The 18,564-nt window shown below is 34.9% G+C and overlaps 1 protein-coding gene across 1 annotated transcript in view; it reads right to left on the bottom strand.

Moving 5' to 3' along the window:
* Il1rapl1 (interleukin 1 receptor accessory protein-like 1) overlaps positions 1 to 18,564 on the bottom strand; it is a 1,504,708-nt gene that overhangs the window by 1,472,624 nt on the left and 13,520 nt on the right. The gene's annotated exons all lie outside the window — the stretch shown is intronic.

Genomic DNA, 18,564 nt, shown 5'->3' on the forward strand with positions numbered 1-18,564 from the left:
ATGGTGTGGACTTTTGAAACATCAAGTCCACCTCAGTAACACACTTCCTCTAACAAGGCCAGGCATTTTAATCCTTCCCAAAATGTTTTACCAACTGGGAAACAAACTTTGAATTACATGAGTGCTCATGGGGACCATTCTTGTTCAAATCACCACATTCTATTACCTGGACCCCATAGGCATGGAATCTGGAGTGTAAAATTAATTAATTAGTTAATTAATGGATAATTTATGGGTAATATCCACTCTAAGTGAGTACATACCATGCATGTCCTTTTGGGACTGGATTACTTCACTCAAAATGACACTTTCAAGATCAATCTATCTGCCAGCAAAATCCATGATATCTTTTTTCAATAGCTGAATATTATTCCGTTGTGTAGATGTACCACATTTTCTTTATCCATCCCTGAGCTAAGAAACATCCAGGCTTCTTCCAGTTCCTGAATATCACAAATAAAGCTGCAATGAACATCGATGAGCAAGTGTCCTTGTGGGGTGGTGGAGTGTAACTTTAATTTTTTCAAATCCCATTTTTAATGATGGTACTTCAATGCTGTAACCTCCCTGTTACCCCCACCACTCACTGAAGGTAGTGGGAAAGAAAGGACAAGGGAGAAGCAGACCTGTTTAGAAAGGATCTTTGAAGCAATTTCTGTCTGGGTTATCTGGAAATCGACTGTTCAGTTCATACATTAGCAAGTAGCAGCAGCTTGGTCCATTAGCAAACATTTCATAGATACCCCAGCAGGCCATTTCCATAGTCCGGTTAGCAACAACTATAATATGACCTAGCAGAGACAGACAGGTATCAACAGGAGGGACAAATAGGAATGCCAGGAGAAGTTCTCAGCTGTGCCTTTCTTGGGAGGACAGGGGAGATCAGCAAAGACTAGAGGCACACAAGTGTTTTACAGCTAGCTATACCAGGAAACCAAGTGCGCTCGCTCTCTCTCTCTCTCTCTCTCTCTCTCTCTCTCTCTCTCTCTCTCTCTCTCTCTCTCTCTCCTTGGAGTCCTATTTATACCCTCCAAACATCATGTGTCCTCTATGTGTTTTGCTTCAACATGAGTCTTGCTTCAGCATATGCATCCAATCAGCCTGAGTGTGCAGAAGTTGCAAGAAACTATTGTACATTACCATAAATTTTTGGTGCTTTTCTCTCTATGGAGTCCTGACAAATGAAGCTCGATTATGCAATGTAAGGCAGACTAGTACATGTGTGTTGTTACTCAGGTTCCTATGGTTGTGTTAAACCATCTCTACAGGCTCAATTATGTAAGTTTAAACATGTGTATAATATTACATGGAAGGTGAAAGCCGCAAAGAATACATTTAAAGAACCCACTTTGTCTAATGAAATCAAGTAAATAATACTTTCATCTAAATAAGTAAAATTAAATATTGAGATCTATGTAAAGTTGCTTTCTTCTCTCTTTTTAGTAGAACCAGGATTCAGGCAGCACTCACACTAGCTCTTCTCAGACAACTTACCCTTTCATGAATGACTAGCTCAGTTGGTACCCCATGAGACATTTGCCTTACCAGAATTACCTTTCTGGAAAAGATGGTACAGCCTACTGCATTGCACGCTTCTTTTTAAGATTTATTTTTATTAGTTTTAGTTATGTGAGTCTGGGTACACCTGTGTACAATGCCTGAGCAGGCCAGAGTAGGGAGTTAGATCTCCTGGAGTTGGATTTACAGGTGGCTGTGAGGCACCTTATGGGGGTGCTGAGAACTGAACTCAGGTCTTGTGGAAGAACCATAAGTGCTGTCATCTCTCCAGTTTTTGATGGGTCCATGATTCCACAGTTAATATCCACATCTTTATCATCTATAATATTAGTTCTACTCATGCAATATTTTACTAGCTTAATTTGGAATCTGCTCTTCAAATATTTTTCAAATAGGCATAGTATTTGAAGTTAAATATATCATTTCAGAATATAAAGTAAAATATTAAAAATCTTTTCACAATTATGTTCTTGTACAAATTTGAACTTTATTTTAGAAATTAAATTTGCTCTTCATCAAAAACTGACTCAACATAATTACAGTGACTCTTGCCACCCAGCTCATTGAAATGTAACATTAAACAGAAATCATTTTACTGTATTATGCAACGAGGGTTAATAGGAAATTAATGCATATTTTGATACAACTCTTTGTGCATATTATATAATACATGCTACATTAATAGTAACTTTAATAATAAATATATTATTTATATTAACTTAACCCAAATATTCAGTCCATTTTCTTTCACTAGTCAAGATAATATTTGTGAGCAACAGTACCATATTACTTTTTATCAGATCCATTATGTATTAGTAAAGGTTTGAAAGGTCAGATATAGTGATATATTCTAAACCTTGAACAATATGTAACTATTCATAAAGAAGTAACACCTTCATTTTCAAAACACAAAGAAAATTCTTGATAAATTCATATTTGCAGAAACCGTACTACTGAAATGCCTCCAAAAGATGAGCAGGATCAGATACTAGAAGAGACAGGTGTGGGGAAAGTAGCATCTATTCATGCAGTGCTGGCATGGTGTGCTTCCCTATCCCTATAGGATTCAGGGAGAAATGGAGATGTCAAGTACATGGAAGAGTGACATAAGCCACTTCTTTTTTTTCCATCTTTATTAAATTGGGTATTTCTTATTTACATTTCAAATATTATTCCCCTTCCTTGTTTCCATGCCAACATCCCCCAACCCCTCTCCCCCTTCTATTCTTAATCTGACATTTTTAAAGTTACCTCCCAAGTGAATTGGATGTTAGAATGGGATAAAAATCCTAGTGGTACAGCACGTGTATAGAGAACTGATAAACATTACTCTAAGCTGCCTTCTCATCTGAAGAATGCTGGTAGAGCATTTTCAAAAACAGATAAACAGAAAGGCATTCTTCTCTAACTTGCCTTCTTCATATGAAAATTGTTGCAATCCACTAACAAGTGAAAATTGAAAATATTAGTTCATTTGTATGAACATTCAGTTATATTTCTCAAGTTTAAATTGACATGAAGAACATATTTTGTTTAAAACTGAGAGTATCAAACAGGCTTTTTCAACAACCACCATTTATTGATACCATTCTATGAGTTAGCATATATGAATCTTCTCAACTAGGAACATTTCAAATGTAAATTCTGGGACATAGAAAATAAATCATGTTTCTGAGATCTGCACAAAGATCTAGGACAAACTGTCAATTTGTAAAACCACTTCTGAGGACTGGAAGTTGGCAATAGGTCTCCAATAAAGATTGTGAGCAGTCTATCTTATAAGACTAGTTAAACTTCATTTTATGACAAGCTGATCTGCCTGGGTGTTAATGTATCTGATGCACTACAATATAAAATGATAATCATGGCAAATTCCCTAGGTAAACTTGTCAAATTCCTAAGGTGTGCATGCCTTTCACAAACAGTAAAACCAAGGACTTTGAAGGTAAATATACTTGTGAAAGATTGAAAATAATGAAGAATGATAAATAAATAGGGCCAAAAACAGATATACAGTCATCACTATTGTTTTACACATTTGAACTATTATGTAAAGCAACTTGAAGTCAAGAGGAAGAAGAGACTCACCTAGAGGGCCCACTCTACTTTCTTTTTTTTTCCTGCCTTTATTAAAAAGATTGTGATATGGTAAGATTAACAAATATGGTTAGTCTGTCACACTTTCAATGTTTTAAATATAGAAATAATTGGTAATTCACAAAAATGGATGTAGTCACAGATGTGAGCAGATAATTTTTAAGAATTAAGGAATATATGTATATATATAGCAATGACTAAGGATATATATGCAAGGGAATATAGAGGGGAAATAATATAATTATATCACAACCTCAAAAATAAAAGAAATCATTAAAAATAAATGAAAATTAAATCTGTAGGTGACCTCTATGTGCAGAGCCTGACCTTCAAGCCTCCATGGTCCTTGATTAGATAGATGAACTGTTGGATTCACAGGGGAAATCAGCAGGACAAAGACCTGTTTGTGGCTTTTTTTCATACTTTGAGAACATGGAAGCATGTTCATTATTTCTAAGGCTATGTTTAAATTTTTTCATTATACTTACTTATAGACTAATAAGTTAATGTACATGTTGATATCATATATACATATATAATCTATTTATTTGAAACATTCATAAAAATTTATAAAATTAGTGGTTAACTTTTTAAAATTACCTAAGGTTTTTCACATTACTAACCTATTGCTAATTAGCTTATTGCTCTTGTGAGACACTAACCTATATTGCCAATTTGCTATTATTGCTAACATTTTTAAATGTTCACATGTGTCTCACTGCACTTTGCAGAATTCTGCCAAGAAATGGTAAATATTAGGTCATAAATATTAGGTAATGAACTGAGTGTAGGTAATGGAAATTTCAGTCGTAAAAGAGGATAGAAGCTGTCTGGTTTTCTAGTTTATCTTGTTTTATGGTGGTAGGTAAATATACAAAATTATATTTGATAATGAAAGTACAAAATCCACATTTTCAGAATGGTTATTCTTTTTTCCCCAATCTTTATTGAATTGGGTATTTCTTATTTACATTTCAAATGTTTTTCCCTTTCCCGGTTCCCATGCCAACATCCCCCTAACCCCTCCCCCTCCCTTCTATATAGGTGTTCCCCTCCCAATCCTCCCCCTATTACTGCCCTCCCCACAAGAATCACGTTCACTGGGGGTTCAGTCTTGGCAGGACCAAGGGCTTCCCCTTCCACTGGTGCCCTTACTAGGCTATTCATTGCTACCTATGAGGTTGGAGTCCAGGGTCAGTCCATGTATAGTCTTTGGGTAGTGGCTTAGTCCCTGGAAGCTCTGGTTGCTTGGCATTGTTGTACATATGGGGTCTCGAGCCCCTTCAAGCTCTTCCAGTTCTTTCTCTGATTCCTTCAACGGGGGTCCTATTCTCAGTTCAGTGGTTTGCTGCTGGCATTCGCCTCTGTATTTGCTGTATTCTGGCTGTGTCTCTCAGGAGAGATCTACATCTGGTTCCTGTCAGCCTGCACTTCTTTGCTTCATCCATCTTATCTAGTTTGGTGACTGTATATATGTATGGGCCACATGTGGGGCAGGCTCTGAATGAGCGTTCCTTCAGCCTCTGTTCTAAACTTTGCCTCCCTATTCCCTCCCAAGAGTATTCTTATTTCCCTTTTAATATTGCTGAGTGATGCTATTTGCTTCTAAGTTCTCAATAAGAAAGCTATAATAAGTATAAAAGAATTATTTGGGTTTTCTAAATTCTGTATTCTATCCAGAAGTACGTACTACTAACTAGTAGTCCTAAAAAGAAGAAGAATAAGATATCATTTTAATTTCACGATTTGAAATGGTCTCAACATTTAAACTACATATTTAATAAAATGTCTACTCAAAGTGTTTTTATTGGATATTTATTTATTTACATTTCAAATGTATGTGTGTGAAAACTCACCAGAAAAAAAAATAACATATGAAACTATGAAGTCATTTACCACCAAATGTTTCTACTTTGCCAAATTTAAAACTTTTATCTTTTACAATGTATTACAAAATATATTTCATATAATTTTAAGGCAAATGCTTTCAGTAAAGTTAACACAAATAGCAAAAGCTTACAGTCAACATAACAGCCTAACATTAATTTTCAAAATAATCATTTAAGAGAAATATTCTCATAGATGACCTCAAATATGGGTATATAAAGTCCTACCTTCTCTACTTATGTGATCAAAAGAAGAAGGAAACCTAAGAGTGACCAAGAGGAATGTATGAGTGTCATACATGAGGAGCAGCAGCACAAAGTTTGGAAGCTAAAGAAATTTTCTGAGGACCTAATGCTTCTGTAATGTTCTGTGCCAGCCTATATTTAACTTTTGTTGAAAAGCCCATGTTCTCTCAGAGTTAAAATTTAGCTGTCTCCATGGTGAGTTCCAACAAAACTGGCTGGTTAGCTCAGCAAGTTAGAGCATGGCAATGATAAAATCAGATAAGGTCAGAAAACTGTCTTTTCCCCCTGGGAAGCAGGTGACTCTTCAATTCTGGGCTTTAATGGGGGCACTTCATAGACTGTGATAGGGATATGGAAGGCAAATGGGTATATGTAAGAAAGTTATAGTCTTAGGAGATATAAAATAGGCTTTTTTACATACCAAAAGCTCTTTATCAAAGAGGTGCGTTCAAAAGGAAAAGAAATGCATTGTCTTCCATTGCTTTTCTAAATGAGTCACAAGCACCACCTATATCTAAATTTCCACAAGTTCATTTATTTGCACAGGCACAGTGAAAGCATCCTGAATCACAGGGTTCAAAATACAGGGATTTTTTGTTTTTAACAAGTTTTGGGAAACATGGTGTATTCCATATTCTATGTCCAAATTCTAAATGGATTTCTTAAACACTTTATTGCTGCTAATCAAATGTGACATAGAGGACAAACTACAGGAGGCCCACAGTTATAGAAAGTAGTTTCTAATTCCATCTCTTCCACTAATTGTTACTTTGTTTAAGCCTAATATAAAGGCAACTGGTATGTGAGAGAAATGGTTTAGAGCTTAAGAGCACCTGTTACCCTTGCCCAGACCCACCAAGGTTATGTTTCCAGTACCTATGTAGTGACTAACAATCATCTCTAACTCCAGATCCAGGGGATCTGAGACCCTCTTCTGACTTTCAAGAGTAGCAGACACACACACAGTGAATACACATACATGTAGACAAACACATATATCCATAAAATATAAATTAAGTAAATCTAAAAAAAATAAATAAAGCGACATAAATAAACTGCTATCTACACTTAGCTTTGGTTCTCAGTTTAGAGCTGATTCTTCATTTCCTTCCATCCAAAAGTGCCCTCCAACACTTCAATAGCATATAAAAATTACTATTATTGACCGAGAGAAAATCCACACTATTAAGAATAATAAACACAGAATTAGGACATCCATAGTCTTTCATAGTGGCACATGCCCAGAATCTGAACACTAAGGAGGCTGAGGTGAAAGCATTCAGAATTCAAGAGCAGCCTAGGCTACTGAGACAGACCCTGCTCCATAGCAAAACAAGAAAATAAAATAGAATAGCTCCATCCTCCAAACAGCCATGAGAAATCCCTGGAGCTCATTGTAGTGTTAGCGATATTGACTTTATAATGAGCATCCAGGTTTCTAAATTCTTAGCTGATATACGCCCTAATTTCTCTCTCATTGGCCTAATATATCTTTGGACAGAATATTTTCCATATTGACCCTAAGGATTTGCTACAAAGACAAGGTGAGGTTGTATGTACTTGGAAGTATATAATGTATCCATATGTTCTAGCCACTCTCTCTGAGTATTTAAAGTTTTATCAATACCCTGGCTCTGCTCATTCTATTTTCTCTCCTTGGAAAAACTCTCTGTCATTCGTACATAACAAAATTCCATAATGATCCTCCAAATCCCCATAGGTAAACCCATTTTCTTAATAGTTACCTTGCCCTATTTCTAAATTAAGGATGACTCTTTTGTGAAGAAAAAAACTATTATACCAAAGAAGAGACCGAGACCCCTGGCTTCCCTTTAGATGCCTTGCTATAAACTTACTCCTACCATGAACCAGGGTATGGAGTAAAGTTTTGAAGAACCAAGGAAGTATGGTATTATTGGCCACTGCCTTTCAGGCCAAAATCTATACTACTAAAATGTAAGACGTTCTGTCCAAGAGGCCCTGAGTCCTAAGGCTCATCTTCCTCTTCCGATTTTTTAAAGAAAACCACAATGTGTGTATACCTGTGCTCTCAAAAGAAGATCGAGTCAAATGTTTAGGGAGAATGTTATAAAAGTAAGTAGAACTTGGTATTGGAGGGATATGTTTGAGTTACATTGCAAAGCAGGAGCAAACTGGCAATAGCAAAAGGAAAATGGCTGATTACTGGAAAGATATTGTCTTGTTTCTTGCCCTGAAATACCAGAAACATATTTTGCAAATGCTAATGACTCATCCATTATTTTCTTATGGGCACTGATAATTCACAGATGAATACACAGGGTTGTATTCCAATTAAACTTTACTTAAAAGAAAGATGGAGGCCACATGGAGAACATTAGTACCACTTTTTCTTTTTTTTTCTTTTTTCTTTTTTTACTGTGTGGCTTTTTTTTTTAATGAAACTAGATCACTGCTTACAAAAACCTGCAAGAGCCCTCCTGCAGCACTTTTTCAATGGCTACATTACATGTGCTTAATTTTCTTGACTTCCCCTACATTGTATCCAATATTTCAGTTGTTGGATCCCTTTACACATCTCTCTTTTAAGAAACATGCTTGTAACAAGTATAGCTGTATGCATACCCTGGTGACTGTCCATTAAGCATATAATCTCATACCTGGGAACAGAATAATAACTCTTGTATACCCTTCATTTGATTGACAAATAGGACATTAAGTATGCTAATATAGCATTTAGCCCAAGGTCACACTCTGTGTTTAAAGTGGAATTATGAAGCTATAATGTACTGACTGGTGATAGCCTGAAAGCATCACTTATAACTTTTCTAATTATAAGCATGAATCATCAGATAAATTGAAAACACAAAGTGTTAACCAGGTATGGTCAGACATGCTATCAATTCTCAAATTCAGAAGGAAAAAAAAAGACCACCAATTAGTAAAAGGGAAATTTCACTTTGTCATGAATGAGACCATCTCTCAAAAATTTAAGAGCTATATATATATATATATATATATATATATATATATATATATATATATATATATATCTCATAAGTACAGGGCTTGTTTAACATACGTAAAGCCCTGCCTGGGTTTGATCCCTGGTACTGCAAGAAAAATATTCTTATACTTATCTTGTAACATTTTATGACAGGATTATATGTTTAATGAGTTCATTACGTGTATATTTTGGAAATTGGCATATAATTAAAATTCCTGACATGAAAAATAAAGCTGTAAATTTGATGAAATTAACTATAGACTATTCCAGGGAAGGCATATTTAATACCTTTTTGTACCCCTGGCACCTAACACACTATGACCACAAACTGCATGTATACAACAATTAATGGCTCTAATATCACTCTTTTTGGAGTTTTGATAGAGAATCACCACAACCCCAAGTCCTTGGTAACTGAACTTCACTTTCTTTTCAGCTAAAAAGATCAACCTCAAAATAGTACTTTGCCATTTTTATGCACTAAATCATTTCTATAAAGTGATTTAGTCAGCATGACCAACCTCTTCCATTTTCCATGCAAGAAGAAAAGCACCAACTCAGGAATATGACCATCACAGTAACAAGCTGCGCTAACATGAAACACTGATTGAACAGCTCATTCATGTTGCATCGAGTATCGTTTGCCCTTCTCTGGTATTGTTGAGGCAAATAGCTGCTAGGTCAATAGACAGACAGAAACAAGGGTAAATGATAGATATAGATAGATTATATATAGGATGATGGATAGATTGATAGATGATAGACAGATAGACAGATAGATAGATGAAGAAATAATATGCCCATTAGCCAGCACTGGCTTTGAAGATTTCACTCTGTTCAAAGTGTGCTTCTCTGAGAGCGTCTTAGTAATGCAGAATGTCAGCTTCAGCCCATACCTAGTGAATCAAAATTCCTGAGGGATGCATATGTAATCCAAGTTTGAAAAACATTGATCTGTAGTACTACACACCATTACATTTTCTGACCTCTGCCAAGGTGGGCAAGAAATGCAACAAGGGCATAGTACTGTCCATTAGCATCAGTATCTTGCTAAAACAGCAATTAAGGTGAATAGTATTGGTGTTCGTTCGTCTAGAACTACAAGTAATACAATAACACTCATTGCTACCAATGCATTTTACATGTATAATCTTCTTTACTAGAAAGCAGTAACAAAGTCAATTCTTTATAGATTTATTTCCATGCTTTAGTCCTTATTGGCACTGCAATGCATTCACCTTCACTGCTGGTTGTGGCAGCGTGCCCAGGTTCACCATTCAAATGCCTAAAGTAATACAGGATCACCAGAAACAAGATGATGGAAACTGGCCAGCCTCCCAGCCCCTCATAACAAAGTTACATGGATGGGTAAGACACAGGAGGGAATCGGTAACAACAGGATGCCCCAGAAACCTGCTATACAGAATCTGAGAGAATGAAGTTGGGTAGAGAGAGGGGAAAGTCAGGTATTTTTTTAAGAAAAAAATTATTGAACATTGTAATCCAGCCAAGTACTGTTGGGAAAAATCCTATCAGTGGGGAATGTACAACAACCAAGAATGTGCTGGCAGAACATAAAACTGACTGGCAGAGCTACAAACAGTTTCCAACTCTGCATATTGAGTTGGCACCCAAAATGGTAGGTTGAGCAAAATCCACAAGTGAAGATCTGCTCATCCAGTCAGTCAATACCCATTGAGACCGTGTTATGTTAAGCCCTGTATGATAGGCTGATATTTTTCTAAGATGAATAGATGGCACCTTGATCCATTGAAGCTTGCAATCTAACCGGGACAGAGACAAGTTAAATAATGACTCCAAGCAGTCATTCTTTCAGGAATATAGATTATGATCATTGGGGTTGGATATGGTCAAAAATAGGGGTGAGGAAAATGCTGTGTCAAAAAACCCAAGGAAAGTTTTAAAGAGCACACATGTGAGATCAGTACTGAAAAAAATGATTATGAGTTTTCCTGGCCAAAAAGTAAGAGGAGCCCATATCAGTGATGTCTGTGTGTTATGTGTGTTTGTGGGTATGAATAGGAATGGAAAGAAATTGCTTGGGAGAGAGTGAGAAATGATGCCGAGAAAGATTTTTTTTTTGATAGATCAGGAAAGAGGGGGAAGGGGTTATTGCTAACCTTCACACAGTGAATCCTGTAAGTAACAAAGATTTATGGGAACATTTCAAATGAAGGAACAACTAAACTAGGTATGAAGCTAGAGATTGCTAAAGATCACTTTAAGTAGATAACAATTGTTTTCAGTGATACCACCCATAGGTCAAAAAAGAACAACAAGGACAACAACAGTGATCCTGAGGACTTTGGTGGCACTTAGAGAGTTAGAAAGAAACAAGAGGGCAAATGGAGGATCTATAATCAAATACGCCTCTCAAAGGGATATTGGATATTCCCGTACTCAAGTAGCTACTTTGTGCTACTCACTCAATAGCTTTTCTTGAAGCAATAATAAAGGAACCCTTGTTCATCATTGCAGCTGGCTAAATCTGTCCATGTTACAATTTCTCCAAACTCAATCATGACATTTTTCCCTTTTTCTACACTAAGGGCTACATCAATTTGCATTTTATATTAGATTCAAATTTTTAAATTAAAATATGTCACATATTTAAAATGTCTGCATCTTAATGTCAGCCTGAATTTAGTAGTATCCATTACACGTAACTTTATTTCATTCTTTAAATAACAGGGTGGAGGGCATTCATGATTTATAGAAGTTGTATCACGTTAAGTATCCTTTTTCAAAATCATTTCACACTTTCTCTGCTTTCTTCATTAAAATGCACATCTAAATTATGTCCATTTTTGGTCTTTTTAAATTTTAGTCTTAAAACTTGCCAATAAAATGAAAGTAAAATGTGCTTTTAAAATGGGTTCTGTATCTCAAATCATTTAGACCTTAATTGTCCTAGTATTGAATTTTGGAATGATAATTACAAAACAATATACGTAATTTTACTCCAGGGACTCCACTTGCGAAAATTATAATTGAGTTGTACATTTGTAGCTACCCAAACCTCCTGTTTTGATGATAGTATTGTTGTAGTAAAGTGAGTCATGAACATCAATGATTATTAAATCTCTTAAGATTAAGGTAAGTGCAAAAGACTAACACAGGGTATTTTTCCAGGTAGAAAATACAGAAAATGAGAATCAATGATGTCTACTTAGAATACATAATTGTCTAAACATCCCATTAAATGAAGTAGGTTTGATTGTTTTTTTTTGTTGTTGTTTGTTTGTTTCTAAAACAACCAGCTGAAACTGTTTACATTTTGAAAAGCTTATCATTTCCAGTGTCTGGGACATGCAGACAGTATTCTCTATACTTAATGTAGTTTTCTCTATATACAAGGCATTATAGCTGTTGCCAGTTCTGTATTTAAAATTCAAAAGAACTGGACTTCAAATCAAAATAGTGGATGCACTCACTTAGCAGCTAAATACATCATGTGAGTGCCTTTACCCCTGCTATCCACATTTTAAAGCCAGTGAACCTAAAGGTATTACATCTGTCATCAAAGCAATGCACACAAGGCCCTAAAGCTGTGTGCTTTGATCCGCTGCAGTAGGAAAGCTAGATCTTGACAGATTCATAGCATCTTAGATTTGTACAGATCCATAGGCATCCAGGACTATGTCATGCCCTCAGGAGGGAATCCTTGTCTATCAGGAAATAAATTTGGGGGATAAGAACTGCTCACAGTCCTGTATATGAATGTGAAGTACTTTGGAATTTTCTGTACAGATGGACTCTGTTGTGTGCGTGGTAAACATAGCTATTAAATATTACTCACTCGATATTTTAATAGAAGGATCACTATCTATATAAACATGGCTTTTTTCTCAACCCACTAGAGATTCTTGAACCCACCCACTAGTAACTATTCTGAAATAGTCGAACTCCATCCACCCACAAGCAGCAGAGGAGTAACAAAGTAAAGCAGACATGAGTGGCAATAAAACTGCTGGGGAAAAGTGATTCTTTCTAAAATAGTTAGAAGAAAACTTATAACATTTAGATAGATCTATGGTAACATCCAGGGACTTAAATAAGTTTTTCATTCTCTTTTTCTTCTCCTTCCATTTTTCACCTTTATTCTTGTTTCAAAAACACTAATAAAGTTTAGCAGGAAGACATGATTATCATTACATTTGAAACTTGGAGCAGAGAAATTAAGTCATGAGATGGACACCCGAGAAAATGAAAGAATAAATAAAGATGCTGGTAGATTTAGTGGTAAAATAGATCTTCAGTAAATTCTAGAATAAATTTGTTAAAGTTGTATAAGTACACATACTCACATGCATTTATACCATTAAAAACACACATGTATATATGGATTTAATGCAAAGTGTTAATATGAATCTCTGTATTGCACTTAATAGATCAAAACTTTGGACTATCCAATTATCTACTTTAATCATACCAGGCTTGGCAAGAAGTACAATGTTTGAAAATTCTTTGGAAAATACTAAATTGTGTGAACGGAATAAAAGAATGAAATTTTATTGCTATAGGAAACATGATTGAGCAAGAAACAAAAGGAATATTTAGTGAACATTTAGAAATAATACTCTTTGTGTTGACTCACAAAAGGCTTTCATTGTAACTATTTTTGAGGTTTTTTTACAAATAATGGGAGAAAAGTAAATGCTTTTATTGAAACTTACATACTAAACCTACATTTGTAATTCAAGAAACACATTTCATAACAATTACTATCACTTTCTATTTATAAAACATCAAAAAGAATAGAGACATTATATTATATGTCATATTATTTGGATTATATTATGTGTCATATAATCAAAATTGTCACCAGATAAGAAAGAGAGAAAAAGGAAAACAAAATGAAAGACTTAGTTATCTGTTATAATAGACAGTGAAAAACATCATCTGCTATATCACCATAAGGTGTTTGAAAATTAATCCATATTAGAGACTATCAAACACGTTTAAATTTTATATGAAATTTATTTGGTAAAATAAAGAGAAAAGCCTGAAATTGTTTTACTGACATGTAAGTTATATAAGTTATTGTGTCTGTGAAGGTCATATTTTAGCTTTGGGGTGTTGGGTATCTGTAACCATTCACCTTATTTTAAAATACAAATTCTCTCTGGATCTGAGTCTCATGGATAGGCTAGCCAGAAAGTCCCAGTGTCAGCCAGACACGACAAAAGTGAATTTTGGTAAGCATCAGATTACATGGACATGTTGTTCCAGACATTGATAATTGAAAATAAAAGGGTTTCAAGTCAATAACTTGCCTGTCATGTTTAAAAATGGTTAACTGAGGCCAGAGAGAAGTGAGAAAGTGAAAAAAACTTCAATGAGCTAAAAAAAAATGAAGTCTAGAAATGTAAGCCAATATCTCTAGGCAATTATAAGAATTTTGCTTTCACTTCAAGTAAGCACGCAAGCCAAGCTGTGTAAGGCTTTGAATAGGAAAATGGCAGGATTTGTCTTTCTTTTCAAAGGATGACTGCAGTTGTAGTCAGAGCAGACTGTCCAGAGCAATGTCAGAGGCATGGAATCAGAATAGAGGTTTCTATAATTTAGAAAAGAAATAAAAGGTTCCAAGAAGCATGATGCTAATAGAGGCAAGGAAAAGTGGTTACATTCTGAAAGAATGATGATAGTACAACGGGTATGGTGTGCAAGATATGGGGCATACCAATGGATGGTTTCAAGGGTTTTTGTAATGAATGAAAAACTAAAATTAAAATTGGTTGAATTGAAGAAACTGTGAATAAGGTGGATTTTTAAAGAGGAGTTCTGGTTTGAACAACTTACTTTTAAATGTAAACTAGGCTATAGAATATACATGCTTGAAGATCAGCAGAGAAATCGACATGAAGTCACAAAGATGAGGAAAGACCAAGAAAACAATCGAAAACAGTGAAAAGGAGACAGAAAACAGCACAAAATAAAACCATGACATTTTGCTGTCTTGAAAGTCAGATATTCTAATTAAAATTGAATTTAACACATTCTTGAATTATGTAAGAGTTCTGTTTAAACAACAACTGCCTTTATCAGGTTGACAAATGTGGACATGTGTGTGAGCGACTCTCTTGGTTTTCTAATTGATGTTGGAGGGCCCACTGGAGGTGACACCATTTCCCAGGCTGGTACTTTTGGAAGAGAGAGAGAGAGAGAGAGAGAGAGAGAGAGAGAGAGAGAGAGAGAGAGAGAGAGAGAGAGAGAGAGAGAGACAGAGGGAGAGACAGAGAGAGAGACAGAGAGAGAGACAGAGAGAGAGACAGAGAGAGAGATTGATTTACTGTAACCCATACTTTCCTTCCTTGAATTCCTGCCTTGATTTTTCTCCTCAATGATGAATTGTGACTGGGGTGCGTAAGATAAGCAAACTCTTTTCTCCTCAAGTTGTTTTTATTCCCCGTCTTTTATGATAGCAACAAAAAGAAAACTTGAATACCACATAACATAAGTAGACCAGGAGAAGGTATTATCCAGTGCAAAAACATGTATCACAGGTCAAATGAGATGAGGATAGAAAATCACCTCTGAAGTACAGTGACAAGGCTAAGGAATGTTTTTACCTGCTATATTTTGTAATGCATGATATCCAAAAACACTATAATAAAGTGAGTTCTCATTATTACCTATCTACATTTGTCAAGCACTGCCAATTATATGCTTTCCAAATGCTTCCCACCCCAAAATTCCAAAAGCAGATGTTCTCTTTTTTCGGGTACTTGGACATCAAAACACTAAATAAGTCACTTGTATATGATTATACAGCTAATAAAGAGCAAAGCCAAAACTGGAACTCATCCTTGCCTTTATTTTAAGGGAATGAATAGTAAACCATAAAATATTTTACAACCAGGACAGGATATATTAATAAAAGTCAATTACAATTAATGATCTTCAAGTGTTCTTTTCTTCACTACAGATATTTCCCCCTTTTTGGCTATGGGTTTATACTATGCTCTCAATTTGATGCCCCAATATATTTTATCAAATGACCCAGCAATTTAGAGCCTTTGTTCAATCCCTGGGTGAAAACAACTTTTCCCTATACAAGTACATTATATCATGGATAAAACCTTTAAAATGCTAATGTCATATAAGGAACAAATGTTATGTTTTAATCACATTTCCTTTTGTCTTATTGTCTTACTGAAATCAAGAAGCAGAGAGTGATTTTCACCCTCCCAACACACACACACCCTCTCCTTCCACCAAATTGTACTACTGTTAATGAGGACTCTCCTAGGCACCAAAGTTATGTGGCAAATCAAATTAATTCAGGGCTATGTTATCATCCTTACACTCAAGTTGGGAAAGACAATCATGAATCAGATTAAGGGCTGATGAGATGATTTAGTGGGTAAGGTTGCTTGCTGCTGAATCTCTTGATCCAAGTTTGTCCCCCAAAATCCATGTAGTGGAAAGAGTACACTGACTCCTTCTAAGCTGTCCTCTGACCTCCATGTATTGTGACACAAACATATTTATTCTAGCACATACACAATGAATGAATGAATGGATATAAAATTAAAGGTTTTTTTTATAAGAAATACACTTAAAATAGCAAATTTGATGGGAAAAGCATATGGTGAGTTGAGAGCACACAGTGTTCTTTGACAATTTCTTGCTCAAAGAAAGTGACAGGCAGAAGTCAGTCATAGGCAAAGGCTGACACAACTGGCACTTCCATGGGGGAGGACAACCTTGAAATCATTAAAATTGTAGGCCAGTGTCCTGATCTGTACTGTTCATTTTGGTTAGGTCATATCTGCTGAATTCAGTATCAGCTTTTTTATAATGATTATAAAATAATTGTAATAGTGGAATGATGAATTTTTGGCATTCAAATTACCACAATTTATTATCCTAAATTATCCCATCCTATAACCATTCTAGCATAAACTTAGATAGAACAGGTCTCACACAAAAAAGTCATTTAAGAGACTATCTTTGCGTATAAAACAGTTTACACTGAACTTCTTATACTCTGCAAGAATGTAAATGTATATATGCTTGGGTGCAGTGCTGAGATTTCCCTTTAAAGTGTTGATGAGTTAATTGTGATACCTAGGTATAGTAAGCATCTGTGACTTAAATGATTCAGTGAAGTTAAACAAGTTTTATTTTCTTAATATCTTTCAGTTTTCCAAACTTAGACTATGGTGAAGCTTTATCATAGGCGCCCTTATTCTTCTGAAATTATAGTAAACAATAGTATTAAATGTAGTGAGACTGGGATAGTAGAAGTTCGAACAACTAATAAAGGGTGAGCTTATATCTGCTAGAATTTGAATTTTTGACTCCAGGAAATTGGTATTATAAGAAATATGCTCACAGAAAAATCCAGAACTTTTATTAAAACCTTAAGAAATTAAAGCTAATTGTAGTTTTGGAAACAGGAAATAACAATTCTCCTTTCTACCAAATATAGATGAGGTTTAAATAATTTCTGATGCATAGTCTGTTCCAGTAGCCGTCATTCATGTCTCATCCCACCTACATAACTCTTTTGAGTAAGAAACCTAAAATAACATGACTTACCTACTATAAAAGATGTGGCATTGTGTGGTAGCCTAAAAGTTATCTATCTCAAATTTATGAAAAAAAGAATGTTGTGCACAAATAATGTAATATATTCAGTAAAATATTAAATAATTTTGATCCTGGACTCCCTAATTTATATTTGTTCCAACATACAGAAAACATAGAGATATTGAGGTCTTTTTCCTGACCTTTATATTTATGTTTAAAAAATAAACCATACAAATTCATTATTGTAATGGAAACAGAAGTACTAACTTCATTAAATATTTGGTCTTTTAAAAATAACATATACTCTTTTTCCTTTTACATTCCAGTGATAAACAAAGATTGGAAAAGAAATAGATCAAATTATTTGAGTAGCAATAAAGAGGACTGAATTTATTTAATAAGAGAAATGTTTAAAAATGCTTAATAGTGTATTTCCTCAATTGGCAGTAAGAGAATTGCTAATTATAGTCTATTTCTTGCTATTAAATATAAAGTAGATAGAAAATCTAGGAGTATTTCTTCAAGTGAATTGAGTTAGCTACCTAGACAAATGTCAGATGAATCGAGAAGCAAAGCAGTCAAAGGAGTTGTTTATAAAAGTTCATGGATAATTACTGTAGTTGTAGAGGGGAAATTTTATCAGTCTTCAAGGGTTTACACTGAGTTCAGTTCTATTCAAATTTTCTATGATTTAATAAATGGTTACCCATTTAGGTAGAGCAACTACTTTTAAAAAATTACAGAGTAAATTAAGTCTCAATATATTCAGCCTGATTGAAAATCTTCATAAAAAAGGAAATATAAGGTTCTTCTATCACCTCACTGGAGCTGAAGAAAGCATTTTAAAATCTATAGTAATAGCAGTTCCCTTGCATTCAAGAAGGAAATTAATATCTACATAATATAAAATGAATAGTATTATATGAAACTCACAGTAAAAATTGAGCTCTACAATAACTTATCATGATTTTAAATTCTTCGATTCACATTTAGCCTTCTCCTTACCTACCAACTCAACATCTCCACTGAGCAAATGTTACTGAAACACAGCTTTCTCTGTTCCGAGCCAGCCAGTCAATCTACATTCAACTCAGTCCAGTGCCACTCAGTTCAAGTCTGTACCTTCTGCTGACTTTCTTTATCCCTTACAAATCAAAGAACTGCCCTACTATCCTTGCAATTCAGAAAACTTGGCCCACTCTCCTCCATTGCCTTGCCCCTTCTTTGACCTCCAAGAAAATCCTTTCCTAACCTTTAAAATCAAGTAAATAA

This window comes from Rattus norvegicus, chromosome X (assembly GCF_036323735.1).
Source record: "Rattus norvegicus strain BN/NHsdMcwi chromosome X, GRCr8, whole genome shotgun sequence".
In the NCBI taxonomy this organism is placed as follows: Eukaryota; Metazoa; Chordata; class Mammalia; order Rodentia; family Muridae; genus Rattus; species Rattus norvegicus.